Source organism: Bubalus bubalis, chromosome 4 (genome assembly GCF_019923935.1).
Source record: "Bubalus bubalis isolate 160015118507 breed Murrah chromosome 4, NDDB_SH_1, whole genome shotgun sequence".
NCBI lineage: Eukaryota > Metazoa > Chordata > Mammalia > Artiodactyla > Bovidae > Bubalus > Bubalus bubalis.
In genome coordinates this window covers 48,483,318-48,499,973 of record NC_059160.1, presented here as the reverse complement: position 1 = coordinate 48,499,973, position 16,656 = coordinate 48,483,318, and positions in this window count along the sequence as shown.

Sequence of the window (16,656 nt, the reverse complement as noted above, 5' to 3'; positions counted from 1 at the left end):
GAAAAGTGAACTCTAAAAAGTGGACTAGAAAGATAAACAACCCAGAGGAAAATGAGTAAACGATATGAATAGACGAATGACCAAGAAACATGTGAAAATGGTAGATTTCACAGAAGTATGGAAATGCATATTAAAATAATAATACAATCACTTTTTTCCAGACTGGAAAAAATTTTAAAGCCCTCATCTTTAATTGTTAGTTTGAATATGGGGAGAAGCAGTCTCTCAAACATTGCTGATGGTAACAGGAATTGCTTAAAGTTTTTAGAAACATCATCAAATAACTATTAAAATTAAGTTATGTATAATTTCTAATTTTTAAATTGTAATCAATATAAATGTATAATATGCATTTGTTTCTATTTATAATGTGCATTATTTTAAAAAAATAAACCACATGGCAAAGCAAACAAAACAGACCACAGCAGAGGGTTTTCTCTTGGTGGTCACTAAGGAAGAGGTGAGAGAGATGTGCTCCTGGTGGCCTGGAAGAAGCAGCAAGAAGTCATGAGCCATCTGTGGGGGCCACGTGGCTAGGAATGTGGGTGACCTCTAGGAGCTCAGAGAAGCCCTTGACAAGGAAACTGTGAGCTCAGTCCCGCAACCACAGGAACTGATTCTGACCAACAACTTCAAGGAGTTTAGAAGTGGATTATTTCCTCAGAGCACCCAGAAAAGGGACACAACGTGGCTGACACCTTGATCTCAGCCTCTTGAGACCTTGACAAGAGATCCCAGCCACGCTGTGGCTGAATATCTGACCTGGAGTATCATGAGCTAGTACGTGGGTGCTGTCTTAAACCTCTAAGTTTGCGGTAAATTGTGAGTGTGCATGCTTAGTCGCTCCAGTCGTGTCTGACTCTTTGCGATGCTATGTACTATAGCTGACCAGGCCCTTCTGTCCATAGGGTTCTCCAGGGAAGAATACTGGAGTGGGTTGCCTTAGCCCCGGTCCTCCAGGGGATCTTCCCTACCCAGATATCTAACATGCGTCTCTTATGTCTCCTGCATTGGCAGGCAGGTTCTTCATCACTATCACCACCTGGGAAGCCCAAATAAATTGTTACCTGCAACTAATACAGAAAACTAACACAGAGGGAGCATGAGAACAGGTGTGATGGGAAAGCTCATAGATGAATCTTTTTTATTTTTTTACTCTTTTTTGTCCATGCCACTCAGCATATGGGATCTTAGTTCCCCAACCAGGATCAAACCCACGTCCTTTGCATAGAAAGGTAGATTCTTAGCCACTGGACCACCAGGGAAGTCCCTGTAGATGAATTGTGTTGCTATTCTAGATGAAAAACATTACTTATTACACAGTGCCAAGGCTAAAGGCTGAGTGGAGCACTGAAGGAAAGTGGTGCCAGAGGCCAGTTGAGGGGACCTGTGGCCTGGGACAGCGAGAGGTGGACCACGTGAGAGGGATGGATGATAGGGTTGGAGAGCTGGAGAGAACAGGGAAAGACTTCAGGTAAGGGGATTGGTCTAAGGAAAAGTGTGTGGACAGGAGTATGCCAGATGTGAGGTGAGGACACTGCTGGGGACCCCGCTGGCTTCCCCTTCCTTTTCTGCAGTCGTTTCGGATGACTCCCCACACTTCCATACCTCCAGAAACTGGCGCATTCCCCTTCCTCTCTCTCTAACACCCTTTCCCTTTTCCTCACTTGTCTTTCAAGACCTAGCCCCAAACTGTTCCCCCGAAGACCCCCTAGTTCCCCAATCTCAGTAAGGTTCATCCCAGACCCAAGGTTTTATAGCTTAATAACAGAAGCTGGGAATCCAACAGCTTTACTTGCTCTACTCTTCCCCGTTAACTGAAGAAAAGGAAAGAAACTCTTTGCTGGGTCAGTAATCAACTTCAAAATTTAGTCCTTTTGCCTAATTCTCACTTCTGGTGGTGGTGGTGGGGGGGGTGCGGTTCTTAAAGCCAGGCACCCTATAACTGGGTCAGACTGGCAACCCTAATTCAATAGAAGGAATTGGCTGTGAGATTCTAAAGAAGCTGGAGCTGTGAGGCACTGCCTGAGGCCCCCAATGAGAAATCCAAAGCCCCAGGCTCTTCCCACAGGATCCTTGATCTTGTTCTCATTTCCTCCTCCAGAAACGTGGGGCTAAAATAAGCCCAGAGGCTGAGGCAGGGGTGAGTCAGCTCTTCGAGTGGAGCAATCACTGCATGGCAGTTCCTTGTAAGAAACATCCCCCTTGAGTCCGAGTTGTTTATGCCAAGAGCTGCAAGCCTGAAAAATGAGTTCTCCTAAGATAGGTTGGCTCCCTCTTGGCTCAAATGGTAAAGAAAATGCCTGCAATGCAGGAGACTCAGGTTCAATCCCTGGGTTGGGAAGATCCCCTGGAAAAGGAAATGGCAACCCACTCCAGTATTCTTGCCTGGAGAATCCCATGGACAGAGGAGACTGGCAGGCTACAGTTCATGGGGTCGCTGGGAGTTGGACACAACTGAGTGGCTAACACTTTCACTCTTAATACAGGTTGGGAGCAGGCTTCCCTTCGTACAGATGGCATGGAGCTTCATAGCCTGGAAACTTTCTGTGCCAGCATTAAAAGAAGGGTACCCATCCCTCTGGACAGGCAAAGCCTGGTGACAAAGGAGGAGGTGCTGGAAGCCAGGTGATGTGAGGTTTAGTCCCAGCTTCACTGTTTACCAGGTGTGTCAGATCAGGTAACACCCTCCACCACTGTGGGTGTCCTTTCTCTCAGTTACAAAATGAAAACGTAAACCCAGATGATTTTCACATTTCTCTCTGGCTTGGGCATGCTTTTGGATTATCTGAGCAGCTCCCCAAATGCCAGGTCTCCAAGCTTACTCTTAGGCCCCAGCTCTCAGGTATGGGAAGTTGGGACGACCCAGAGGGATGGAATGGGGAGGAAGGAGGGAGGAGGGTTCAGGATGGGGAACACATGTATACCTGTGGCGGATTCATTTTGATATTTGGCAAAACTAATACAGTTATGTAAAGTTTAAAAATAAAAAAATAAAAAAATAAAAAAAAAAAAAAAAGTGGAGAAAGAAATTCTGATGTGGCCTTGGCAGTTGTTGCTCAGTTGAACCAGGCTCCATCAGCACCTCCTGGTTGGGCGCCTCTACTGTGCTGCTGCTGCTGCTAAGTCGCTTCAGTCGTGTCCGACTCTGTGCGACCCCATAGACGGCAGCCCACTAGGCTCCTCCGTTCCTGGGATTCTCCAGGCAAGAATACTGGAGTGGGTTGCCATTTCCTTCTCCAATGCATGAATGTAAAAAGTGAAAGTGAAGTCACTCAGTCGTGCCTGACTCTTAGGGACCCCATGGACTGCAGCCTACCAGGCTCCTCCATTGCTGGGATTTTCCAGGCAAGAGTACTGGAGTGGGTTGCCATGCATCTCAGAAACAGCTGGGGATACAGAAGAGAGAGAAAGAGACAGTCCCTTTAAGAACTCGTTTCTAGTAGATGAGGATGTGGACAACAGGATGACCAGCGGTATGAACTCTTACTAAGCCCCGATTGAATGATACATGCAAGGAGCTTAGAATGAGGAAGAGACTACAACATTCCCAATGGGCTTCAGTAGGAATTCAGTTCTGTTACTAGACTCTTCCCATCTCAGTCAGAAGATGCATGCACCCTAATGTTCATTGCAGTGCTTTTTACAGCAGCCAAGACATGGAAGCAACCCAAATGTCCATGCACAGGTGAATGGATAAAGATGATGTGGGACATACGTACAGTGGACTATTACTCAGCCATTAAAAAGAATGAATAATGCCATTTTCAGCAACATGGATGGACCTGGAAATTATCATATTGAGTGAAGTAAGTCAGAGAAAGACAAATATGATATCACTCATATGTGGAACCTAATTTTTTAAAACCTGATACAAAAGATAATTATTTATAAAATAGAAACAGACGTACAGATATCAAAAACCAACTTATGGTTACCAAAGGGGAAATGTGGGCAGGGAGGGGATAAATCAGGAGCTTGGGGTGAACATACACACTCTACTATATATAAGATAGCTAACCAACAAGGACCTACTGTATAGCTCAAAGAACTCTAACTCAAATATTCTGTGGTAACCAATATGAGAAAAGAATCTAAAAAATGAATATATGTATATGTATAACTGAATCACTTTGCTGCACACTTGAAACCCAATATTGTAAATCAACCATGCTCCAGCCAAATTAAAAAACAAAACAAAACAAAACTTCACTGAGAAAAAGATCAGTATGAAATGACCAGAGAAGTTAAAATTCGTTTTCTTCCAATGATTTAACATTTAAATGTCCTTGCAGTTTTCTCCAGACCTCAAGAATAGTTCAGGGCTATTTATTGTCCTGTGGAGTGGAGTGGAGTCGAGTCACTCAGTCGTCTCCAAGTCTTTGCGACCCCATGGACTGCAGCCTACCAGGCTCCTCCGTCCATGGGATTTTCCAGGCAATAGTACTGGAGTGGGCTGCCATTTCCTTCTCCATATTGTCCTGTAGTCTCTCCATAATTGAAAGAAAAATAATTCACACACAATGATGGAGGCCACTCAGCTGAGAAACTACTTCCAATACCAAGAGTAAGAAACTGAATAATTCCTAAGAGTGACAGTTCTATTCCTGTTATGCTCATCATCTGATATATTTACTGTAGTCAGCATTCCCAAAATGTCTTTCAACCATTAAAAAATATTTATTGATGGCATTGCATTTTGAACCACTTTTAAGGCAAATATTAAAATTTAATTACATATTTTAATATTCTCAGCTACCATGAGGCTTCATTCAGTTTTATGACTTTCTCCTTAATGAGGTATTTTGCCTTCAGGCTTTTGTTTTGAAGCTTTAAAAATAAAATAAGTGAAAATGAAGATCTCACATATAAAGAAGATGAATAAAACATATATATGCAGAAGACTGAAGAAAATATATATAATATATAATATTAAAATTCCCATAAAATAATACTGTGTGAGCACCAATCAGGTTATGTGGTCAGACAGAGTCTTCTCTTTTTCCATATAAGATTATCTAAACTGCACATCTGTCATTTGTAACCACAGCTGAAATATAGCACAAAAAGCACCTAGGGTGATACCTAGTACCAAGTCAGTGCTCAGTAGGTACTCATCCTAATTGTGATACAGTGATTCATTCAACAAACATCTATTGAATTTGTATCCTGCTGTATCAAGCACTGGAGGAAAGAAGATGGCTGGGAGATGATGTCCCATCCCAGGACTGAGGGGGAGACAGACATTAAACTGATGAAGCTGAAAATTTATTACAATCTACACCAAAGGAGAGCTTGACCCAGCGGCTCCTGGATGCAAAGGAAGGAGTGATTCGCTGGGCGGGGTGGGGGGGTGGGGAAAGGGCACTGTTCAGTCAGCATGGTGGGAAGATAGTGGATTGTGCCATCACAGGGAACAGCTGAGCAGAGAATGGAGGCTTATGTCAGCAGGCTTGGCACTCTGCCCTGTGGGGAGGGTGGGATGAGCCACAGGGGAGAATCGAAGAAGGAACTGTACTTTCTCCTTGGGAGATGAGAGAACCAATAGTCATGTATGCCCTTATGGGCATCAAATCAAGACTGCTCTCATAGTGGAAGTTTTGAGCTAATGTAAAAATATCTTTCATCACCACGTGTGACTAATAATAATAATAATATTTATAGAGCTTACTGAGCACCATGCATGCATTATATCATTTAATCATCACAAAAATCCTGTGAGGTATATACTGTTATAATGATAGAAGTCAATTATTATGAAAGCATACTTTCAACCTATTAGTGTTAAATATCCTTGTTCCACACTTACTGAATATAAAGTTTTAGGCAAGAACTTAGCCTTTCCAGGCAGTGGTGTGATGAAAGTGCCAAGATGAGGGGGTTGTGGAGAGGTACACTGATTAGAATGACGCCTGTGTGATGCTAGTATTTAAGAGGTGTTGCTTCTTATGGACCCATCATCTCATGGAGGCAGAAGAGGCCTGGGGAGGAAAGGCCATGATTTCACAGGCACACAGCCAGTAAGTTGTGGATTCAAAACTCAGGAAGTCTAACCACAGAGCCCATGCTTTTCATCATTAACCCAGCCAGGTTTGGTTGCTCAAGCGTGGGTAGATTTTTGACCTTAACTCTGTTTCAAGGACTTTCTGAAGTTATGTACCCTGAAATGTCCAGCCAGCAGGGAGTGACGAAATGATCCTCTATTTGGTCATCACCACCTTCAGGAAGCTGCTAAGTTAATGGATTCATCAAACATTATTAACCTGCTGAGCCCCTCCTAAGCGTCAGACACGATGTTTTGCCATTTCTCATGAATTATCTCAGGTCCTCTCCACCACAAAATGTATATGACTATTCCCATTGTATCAGTGAGAGAGTTGATGCTCAGAGGAGTGGCTAACTTTTCCAATACCACACAATTACTATCGACTTCCCAACATGCAGTCCACAACAGCTGCAAGGGCAGGACTTGATAAGCAGAACAGACCTCGGAAGTCAGATCCCTGTTTCCAGTGGGAGAACCCAGGCCTAAGCCAATCAGTGCAGAGCATTCTGTTGGCTATGGGATTAGTTCAGAAATGAACATCCATTTAAATCAAAAAAGTGCGAGGGAAAATTTTCTCTTCTGTAAATATCATCTTCACTCTTTAAAGCAGGGCTTGGCAGGAGATGATATCATCCTCTGACATTGTTGTGTATGATTTTGGGGTCTGGGTTCCACAGCCACCTCACCATCAGCCTGAGTGTGACTTGTGCAGGGGGTGGGCATGACCAGGAGAATCAGACCATTGGATTAAGTCAGTCCTGAAGCTTTCAGTTCCCTGGGCCAATGACTGTCCTTATTGTTCCTAGCAGTTTGAGCAGAGATTTCTGCACAGCCAGCAAGGCAGGGAGCTGGGCTCCAAGTCCAAGATCAAATCGTGGGCTCCCCAATCCACGCTTTCCTACAGGGCCTGGCTGCAGACATGGTTCTCCTACTCAGGTTGTTTACCATCTGGCAGGAGGCTTTTGGCATTCTGCTGTAGCGGCAGATTTGATCATCAGTCACAATGCCAAGGGTATGGTGGTTTGAGTCATTGTTTATCTGTTGGTCTCATTCTTTCATAATAAATATGCATTGCTTAGATAATAAAACAACAAAAGGGAAAATTCCATGTGAGGCAGAGATAAAAAAGCTCTGCTTAAAAAAGAAGGCTTATATAAAGGTAAAACTGTGTGATGTGTGTTTGGCATGTTTTTTAAAAGCTAAACAGGATCAAGCCAAAGACAGGAGCAAGGCATCAAACCTTTTATCACAGGCTAGATGCCAGTTCCCTTTGAGATCTGATTATTCAATTGGAGGAGCTGATTGTAGCTATTGTCAAACTTTCCTGATTTCCCCCCACCATAGAGGATCTTACATAGAAATACCTTAATCATGACAGCTTCTGAAGGCATGGGCCCAGCTAAGAGAGCTCCTGGAACTTAGAGGTCCTACAGATTCATGTAATTCTCAAGCCAGAGAAAGCCCCCAAAAATCTACTGTCCATTGGAAAGCTGGCTTAAAGCTGTGTTTTTATGTGGATTTGTTCACTTCCCTGCTTCACAGGGAGAATCTCAAGGACATAGACAGCTCTCTCTCCTTGAAAAAGAGAGCCCCTAATGATCAGGGGTAGTGAGGTTGTACCACAGAGACAGAGAATGATAGGGGAATGATGGAATCACAGAGAGGACAGCTTTCTGAGGATGTAGAGGGCCCAGCTTGGTTGTTAGCACCAGTGGCACAGAGGGGTGGAGTCCTTTTGGGAAAAGGAAAACTATGAGTGAAGGTGTGTCAAGAAGCAGATGGAATTTGTCTGTTGTGCTAGTACAGGTTGTTTTAAGGCCATCTTTAGCTTTATGCATTCTGACTTTGGTTCCTCACACAAACATATTAGAATGTCCCACATCCCGTGATAAATGGAATTTATACATGACAAATTATAAAGTTATAAGTTGTAAAAATAAAGTTATGAAAGTTTTTATGATGCATTTTGTAGACATACTGGATGAGACACATATTAATTTAGATTTTATTGCTTTCATATTTCAGGGTCAAAGATTTCATATTTGAAATCTCAAAGATTTCCCTAGGTCCTTAGAAAGCTTGTAGGTCTTAGATACTGTTACCATGCAGCCTAATAGCTAAAACAGCCCTAGTGGATGAGAAGGTCAGTTGTCCATCTGCTGGGCTGTGGGCAAGGAGCAGATGCTTTGGTCTCTGCTTTTCTCAATGTCTGGCAAATAGCAGGGAACTCAGTGACAATGAGCAGACTGATGCTTAGGTAGGACAGGAGACTGAACTCAGATAAGGGTTGGTCTTTCAGGAAATCAGGTGGGGGGTTAGGCCAAAAGCTGTAGGCAAGACTTGGGTCGTTCTACACTGGAATCTCATGCATTTTCTTAATTTCATTTTTCTAAGTATAGGGCAGTGACGACATAGATAACTGAAGAAAACCTCTCTGGGTCAGGCAACTGTGTGCGTCCCTGTTACATATCATGGTTTCAATGAAATCACAAACAAACCTGTGCAGTAGGTAGTACTTTCATTACACTTTACAAATGATGAAACTAAAGCTGGGTGGGTGAAAGGACATGGAGAAAGTCGCACAGCAGAGCAGGAACTCAGAGTCTTTTGTCAGAGATGAGGAACACGCCCTTCCCTAGAGCTTTCAAGGTAGTAGGTGAGTGCTGGGCAGAGAAGGGGTGAGGGAGAGATGTTGAGAGCTGTCTGGAGAGCATTTCTGAAAACCTGGTTTCTTGGGATCCTTGTCTCTTTGGCAGATTTCCTCTCTGTTCACCTGCACGTGTCCTGCTGAGCCTCTGGCTCTGTAGACCAGACTTCATCTGCCTCTTCATTGCTAAGGACAGATCATCTTGCTGGGCTTTGCCAAGGGCCTTAATAAAACAGATCCTGTGGTTGTAGCACACAAAGGGAGGCAAAAACATGACTCTGATTCAAAAAAACATAAAACCACTCTCGAGCTAGAGCCCAATGCCTGACCTTCCTACCCCCAAGGGCATAGGCTAAGATTCCTTTTCTCCCCATTCACTTGATTTATTTCAGCCTCTAGAGAATCCCAACCCCCAGCCATATTTGCCTACTGTTGTTTTTAACCTTGAACAACATCATAGCAACAGAACTCAGAGGAAAGATCACAGTGTCTGAAGTCAGACAGACATGCGTTCACATCCCAACTCAGCCTCTTGCTAAAACTCGGATTTTGAGTGGTTAACTTCAGTTCGGTTTCCTCTCCTACGAAGGGTTGGGGGTGAATTAAATGATGTAATAGAAACTTACAAATGTATTGAATTACCTGGATATTCATATTTTTTTTTGAAGGAAGTACAGGGCAGAGAAGCAAGAGAGATGCCTTTACTTTCTTTCAGGGCAGAGGGTAGATGACAAGGAACAGTTTTTTAAGCTGAGAGAACAGACAGTGCAAGGCCTCAGGACAGATGAAGTCCAATAGAGCTGGACTTCCAATAAACTATGGGGAAGGGATTGAGGGCAAGTAAGTTGAGGTTGGAAATCTCAGGCAAATCCAGATAGTTGAAAGCTGCATAAGGACTTAGCACATGATCGTAAAAGAAATGAGGAGCCACCCAAAGGTTTTAAGCAAAGAAGTACCATGACTTTATTTATGTTTTTATAGCTTCATTTCCCCTGGGTCACAAAAAGATTGGTAGAGAGTCAAGGCTGGAGACAAGCTGCCCAGCTGGGAGGCTGGTGACCCAGTCTAGGTGATGGAGTGGCAGCCTTAATGGGGAGATGGAGGTGGGTGTAGAGAAAAGTGGGCGATGGTTCCATGTGCTCATCCTGTGGCTTTGGATAACCTTGCTGAGCCTCAGCTTGTTTTTCAGTTGTTTATGGAGGATAATAACAGCATCCTTGTCCCCGAGTTGTTAAGGGATTAGATGAGATCATGCATGCAGCGAACGGAGCATGGCGTCTGCCGCACACTGAGCGCTGGCAGGAAGGAATTGAGTGTCCTTGTTGCTGGTGGCGGCAGCAGCGGTGCTGGAGACGGTGCAGGACGCGCTCAGGGCACGCTACAGCAGCAAAGGAAACAAACCGCATGGGCAGAGTACTAGAACAAGCCCGCCTCAAAAATGAAATCCTGGTTAAAAGGGACAAATGGTCCTGGTAAGGAAAGAAGGAGAGAGGGGAGGAGGGAAGTTGTCTGAAGAGGTTAGTGTGCCTGCTTTTGTGAGCTGAATTAATGAGAAGGTGTCCTAAAGGTGGCAAGTGGGGCGGGCGGATGGGAAAGCCTTTGAAGAGGGTGGGGAAAGAAAGCTTAAAAATCTCTAGGCGGATGGAAAGGCTATTTTTTAGTTTGGTACAAGAAGCCCACTGAAGATATACAGCCTGTATCCTGAGTGTTCCTATCCTCCATCCTGCCTGCCAGGAAAATTAATCACCGAGTCAGGAGAGTGGAAACTGAAGTTGGTTGGAGGGAATAAAGAAATAAAAATCCAAGAGAGAAGAAAAGGCAGTCTTGCTCTGTTAAATACATTCAAGTCGCGTGGCTCAGACAAATGGCATGTGAAGTTTCATTTCAAAATGGGAATGTTTTTATTGTTTTTGTGGATTTTAAAAGAATGTGTGCTCAATATAAACTTCTCAGACTGTTGAGAGGGACTATTTTGAGCACTAACTTTGTGGCAGGAACTTGGCATAGAGCTTTATATGCATTTATGCCATTTAATTATCACCCACACTTACTGTGTAGGTAACATTAACCATTTTACAGCTGAAGAAACTGAGATTGAGGAGGATAAGTGACTTGCCCGGAATCACACAACTATTTCTACAAGCTGCTAGTTTGGAAAAGTTACTTCATGTCCCTGAACCTTGTTCTGTTTCGTCAGCCACAAATTGGCACTTGCCATCTACCTCTACAAGGATTAAATCATGTGCCACTGCAGCCGCTGACCTTCTACACCCCTGAAGGAGTTCAGTGTGGGGAGCAGAAACGAGGTACTCTGTGCTCCAGGAAAACTGACTGGACAGGTCTTCAGATAGTTAGATATTCTCAGGAGCTGATTTTATGAGCCCAATTCTTATACCGCCTCATACCCAGAAAAGCACTAAACTCCTTCATGGTGACAATTGTTTCTTGTGACTAGATAAGGATACCAAGAAGATGGCACGTGAGAACTTGGAAGATACAACAGTGGTTACAAAGAAGCATCAAAGTGTTACCAAGGACAAGTCCTACTCACCTTCTTTGTTGGTTTGTTTATACATGATCTGTTGGGAGGATGACTAGAGACATGGACATGTGGATTTTAGTGTGGCATTTTCCAAAATCTCATTATGCCTTTGTGAACAAATGACCAAATATTGATGGCGTTACTGCTGAGTGGAATTGTCACTGAATAACTGTGTCCTGAGATTGCTGACTAATTGATTAATGACAACCTGGGACAAAGGTCTCTTCTGAGGAGTTCTGGCTTTGGTCTTGTCCAGTTCAACATTTTTATCAATGTTTCATGTGAGAGCATTGATAGTTCTCTAATCAAATCTGAGAATGTATCAAGGCTGAGAGGAAGAACAAATGGATTGTATTATAGAATCAGGATTCAGAAAACTGTCAATAGGCTGGCATGAAGGGAAGAAAAGAGCAAGTTGAATTATGCTAGCAGTAAATCTAAAACATAGCCTCGAAACTTTCAAACACTAGAATGAGGGTAGGTGAGTCATTGTTGTCGTTTAGGTGCTAAGTCGTATCTGACTCTGCTACACCATGGACTACAGCATGGCAGGCTCCTCTCCTCCACAATCTCCTGAAGTTTGCTCAGTTTCGTGTCCATTGAGTAGCTGATACTATCTATCGCATCCTCTGTCACCTCCTTCTCCTTTGGCCTTCAGTCTGTCCCAGCATCAGGGTCTTTTTCCAGTGAATCTCCTCTTTGCATCAGGTGGCCAAAGTATTGGAGCTTCAGCATCAGTCGTTACAATGAATATTCAAGGTGGATTTCCTTTAGGATTGACTGATTTGATCTCTTTGCAGTCCAAGGGACTCTCAAGAGTCTTCTCCAACACCATAGTTTAAAAGCATCAATTATTTGGTGCTCAGCCTTCTTTATGGCCCAATTCTCACATCCATACATGACTACTGAAAAAATCATAGCTTTGATTATATGGACCTTTGCTGGAAAGTATTGTCTCTGCTTTTTAATACAGTGTCAAGGTTTGTCATAAAGTGGTAAAGGGTAAGTGAGAGAGTTGGCTTAATAACAGACTCTGAAAAAAAGATTAAAGTCTTGACTTTATGGTAAACAACCTTAGACTGTTGGAACATATCAAATTGTCAAAATCATAAAATGACACTTTGGGTTACAATTTTGGAATCTCTTTGGACAGAATAATGCCGGGCACCTAATATATGCTCAGCAGATACTGTTTAAAATAACACATGATTTAATGATTTTCCTGGAACACTGTGTTGAGTTATGTGTGCAGTCACTCAATAAATTTTTTTTTTTTTTAGGACTAGAGCCAAGCTGCAGTTAAGTGATGGGTACATATCAGTAAACAAAATATATGTAGAAAACGGAAACATTTTTTGAACATCCTATATGTACCAGACACTGTTAAGGTTGTAAAGATGAATATAGTTCCTGCCTTCAAATCCTTGTTAAAGAAATGAAAGTATAAATCACAACCCAGAAATGTTACATGCCATTAAGTCTTTAGAAAGAGGAGGTCCTGAGAAGTGTATGATTAACTCATAAGAGGTGTCTGGAAAAGAGTTGCAGTGGGTGGGACATACATGAGGTTTTTGGTATGTGACAAATAGATATTTGCTCATTCTTGGTTCCCATCTGTGTGAATGTGTCCAGAATAAGACAAAGGGAATTGTGGATAAACCTGAAACTTGCAATATATAAGGTAATAGAGAAGAAACTTGGATTTTTGTAAAACCTGGAGAAATTCTAGGGATAGGGCCAGCTTAATGAGCATGTAAATGTGAGATATTGTTATATAAAGTAAAGAATGGTCTTGTCCTGTGTGGACTCAAACAATGCCTTTAAGATACAGCGCAAGTTTCAGGACAACAGATTTGGGTTCACACAAGGAAAATCTGACAGTAGTTTATCAGTGGAAGGATGTGTTTGCAAAGTAGGGGACTCCTTCTCATTTGAGCCATTCATCCTTCTCATTTGAGCCATTCATGAAGAAACTGCAGTGGACACTTCAACATATGATGAAGATTGACTCACATTGATTTGTGCTATGGCCTGAATGGCCTCTGAGGTCAGATTTAGCCCTGAAATTCTGTTTTATAAACTTCCATATATTGTATTTAACTATTTGTATCATGCATTGCTATTTTGCAATATGTGTGTAAATCATTGCACCTTAAGTCAATTTTGGAGAAGGCAATGGCAGTACAACTCCAGTACTCTTGCCTGGAAAATCCCATGGACAGAGGAGCCTGGTGGGCTGCAGTCCACGGGGTCACTAAGAGTTGGACACGACTGAGCGATTTCACTTTCACTTTTAACTTTCATGCATTGGAGAAGGAAATAGCAACCCACTCCAGTGTTCTTGCCTGGAGAATCCCAGGGACGGGGGAGCCTGGTGGGCAGCCATCCACGGGGTTGCACAGAGTCAGACATGACTGAAGTGACTTAGCAGCAGCAGCAGCAAGTCAATTTTGGACTTTCTGAGAGCCTGAAAAAAGGTCTGAATGATGTATGGGAGGAAACATGAATTTGAAATTTGTTACAATACCAATACACTATGTTCCTTTTGGTCAAGCTGTTCATCTTCTCTGCAACTCAATTTCCACATCTATGAAACAAATGCAATAAAATGTATCTTATTGTGTTGCTGCTAGGTTAAGCTATAGTGTGTGGGTAAAGCATTGTGAACAAAGTAACACACAAAATGGATGTACATATAATGGTAGTTATATTTATGCTATATATATATATGTATATATATTATTCATAGTATATATAATATTATTCCACAGAGGAATGCATCAGTTCACTTCAGTCACTCAGTCATGTCCAACTCTTTGCGACCCCATGAATTGCAGCACGCCAGGCCTCCTGTCCATCACCAACTCCCGGAGTTTACTCAAACTCACGTGCATCGAGTCAGTGATGCCATCCAGCCATCTCATCCTCTGTCGTCCCCTTCTCCTCTTGCCCCCAATCTCTCCCAGCATCAGAGTCTTTTCCAATGAGTCAACTTTTCGCATAAGGTGGCCAAAGTACTGGAGTTTCAGCTTTAGCATCATTCCTTCCAAAGAACACCCAGGACTGATCTCCTTTAGAATGGACTGGTTGGATCTCCTTGCAGTCCAAGGGACTCTCAAGAGTCTTCTCCAACACCACAGTCCAAAAGCATCAATTCTTCGGCACTCAGCTTTCTTCGCAGTCTAACTCTCACATCCATACATGACTACTGGAAAAACCATAGCCTTAACTAGACGGACCTTTGTTGGCAAAGTAATGTCTCTGCTTTTGAATATGCTATCTAGATTGGTCATAACTTTCCTTCCAAGGAGTAAGAGTCTTTTAATTTCATGGCATAGATTAGTTCTATCTCTCAGGATACCTGTTCAGTTCAGTTCAGTCACTCAGTTGTGTCCGACTCTTTGCGACCCCATGAACTGCAGCATGCCAGGCTTCCCTGTCCATCACCAACTCCTGGAGCTTGCTCAAATTCATGTCCATTGAGTCAGTGATGCCATCCAACCATCTCATCCTCTGTCATCCTTCTCTTGCTGCCTTTAATTGTTCCCAGCATCAGGGTTTTTTGCAGTGAATCGGCTCTTTGCATCAGGTGGCCAAAGTATTGGAACTTCAGCTTCAGCATCAGTCCTTTCAATGAATATTCAGGACTGATTTCCTTTAGGATTGACTGGTTTGATCTCCTTGCAGTCCAAGGGACTCTAAAGAGTCTTCTCTTCAAGTCTACCTGTTGGGCGAATGCTAAATGCTGAGTGATATGTTGGGGCCCAGCAAGCCAGAACTTCAGTAGTCACTGATTCTTTCCCCAAGGAGAAAAGGATTTTGCTCTATTCATTTTAGCTCTTTGCTCCTTCTTTGCATTATTCTTTCTCTGGCTCCTCAGTGTTCTTCACTGTAGGTTTGGAAGCTGCTTGCGTGTAGACTGGTGGATTCAGAGCACCCTCTAGAGACATGTATTGATGTGAGAGTTGGACTATGAAGAAGGTTGAGCACTGAAGAATTGATGTTTTCAAACTGTGGTTCTGGAGAAGACTCTTGAGAGTCCCTTGGACAGCAAGGAGATCAAACCAGTCAATCCTAAAGGAAATCAACCCTGCATATTCTTTGGAAGGACTGATGCTGAAGCTGAAGCTCCATTACTTTGGCTACCTGATTAGAAGAGCTGACTCACTGGACAAGACCCTGATGCTGGGAAAGATTGGAGGCAGGAGGAGAAGGGGGTGGCCGAGGATGAGATGGTTTGATGGCATCGTTGAGACAATGGATGTGAGTTTGAGCTCACGTTGGGAGATAGAACTCAGGAGATAGTGAAGGACAGGGAAACCTGGCATGTCTATGGGGTCACAAAGAGTCGGAAACGACTTAGTGACTGAACAACAGCTAGAGACAACAGCGGGATTTGTTTCACTTGAGAGAAGTAGACTTTTCTTATCATTCGGTTGCTGGTGCAAGTGAAATGTGCCAGGAGTGAGTGAGATGCAGAAGCAGGGAGCAAGGGAGGGAGGGTCCACCTTTTTTTCACTCACCCCTCCCTATCAATGCACTTCTCTGGCTGCTTATATACTCGGCCTCCAGATAGATCTGAAGACAACGAGCCACACAGGATTTCTCTTCCTGAGCATGGGGAGTCAACTGGAAAAATTTCCAATGGGACTGTAACTGAATCTAGTGACTCCCAAATAGGTCAATGACTCAGGGCTAAGGAACTCACTAAACATGGTGCGTGAATTATCTTCTTGGGCATCTAGGTAACATATCCTGTTCAGTTGTCAGAAGAAGGAAGAGAAGAGCTTATTCAAGCACAGTGAACCACAGAATGAAATTTTATTTTTATTTTTCAAATACTTATTATTTATTTTGACTGCACTGGGTCTTAGTTGCGGTATACAGGATCTAGTTCCCTCACCAGGAATTGAACCTGGGCCCCCTGCACTGGAAGCACAGAGTCTTACCCACTGAGACCACCAGGGTAGTCCCTGCAATTTTAATTATAAAATTTATCCTCAAATATTTAATCTCCAGTTCTTTCTCATACTCAGTTCTTTTAAAGTTCCACATCACTCCTGTCACTAAAGAAACCTGAAGAACAACACATTTCCTGAATGTAGAGGGGAAGAATGTGAGGGGCAAGAGGAGAGGGGAAGGGGGCAGGGGTACTATGGTGAATAATGATGAGGAGAGTGTGATAAGACCCAATTCAGGACCCAATTTTGCCTTGAATAATTAGCAAGAGTTATCAACTTACCAAAAATCAGAACACATATCTGTTTCTACTCTTTTTTCAAATGTGGACCATTTTTAAAATCTTTATTGAATTTGTTACAGCATTGCTTATGTTTTATGTTTGTTTGTTTGTTTTTTTTAACTCTGAGGCATGTGGGATCCTAGGTCCCCAACCAGGAATTACATTTGTGAGGTAAAGTC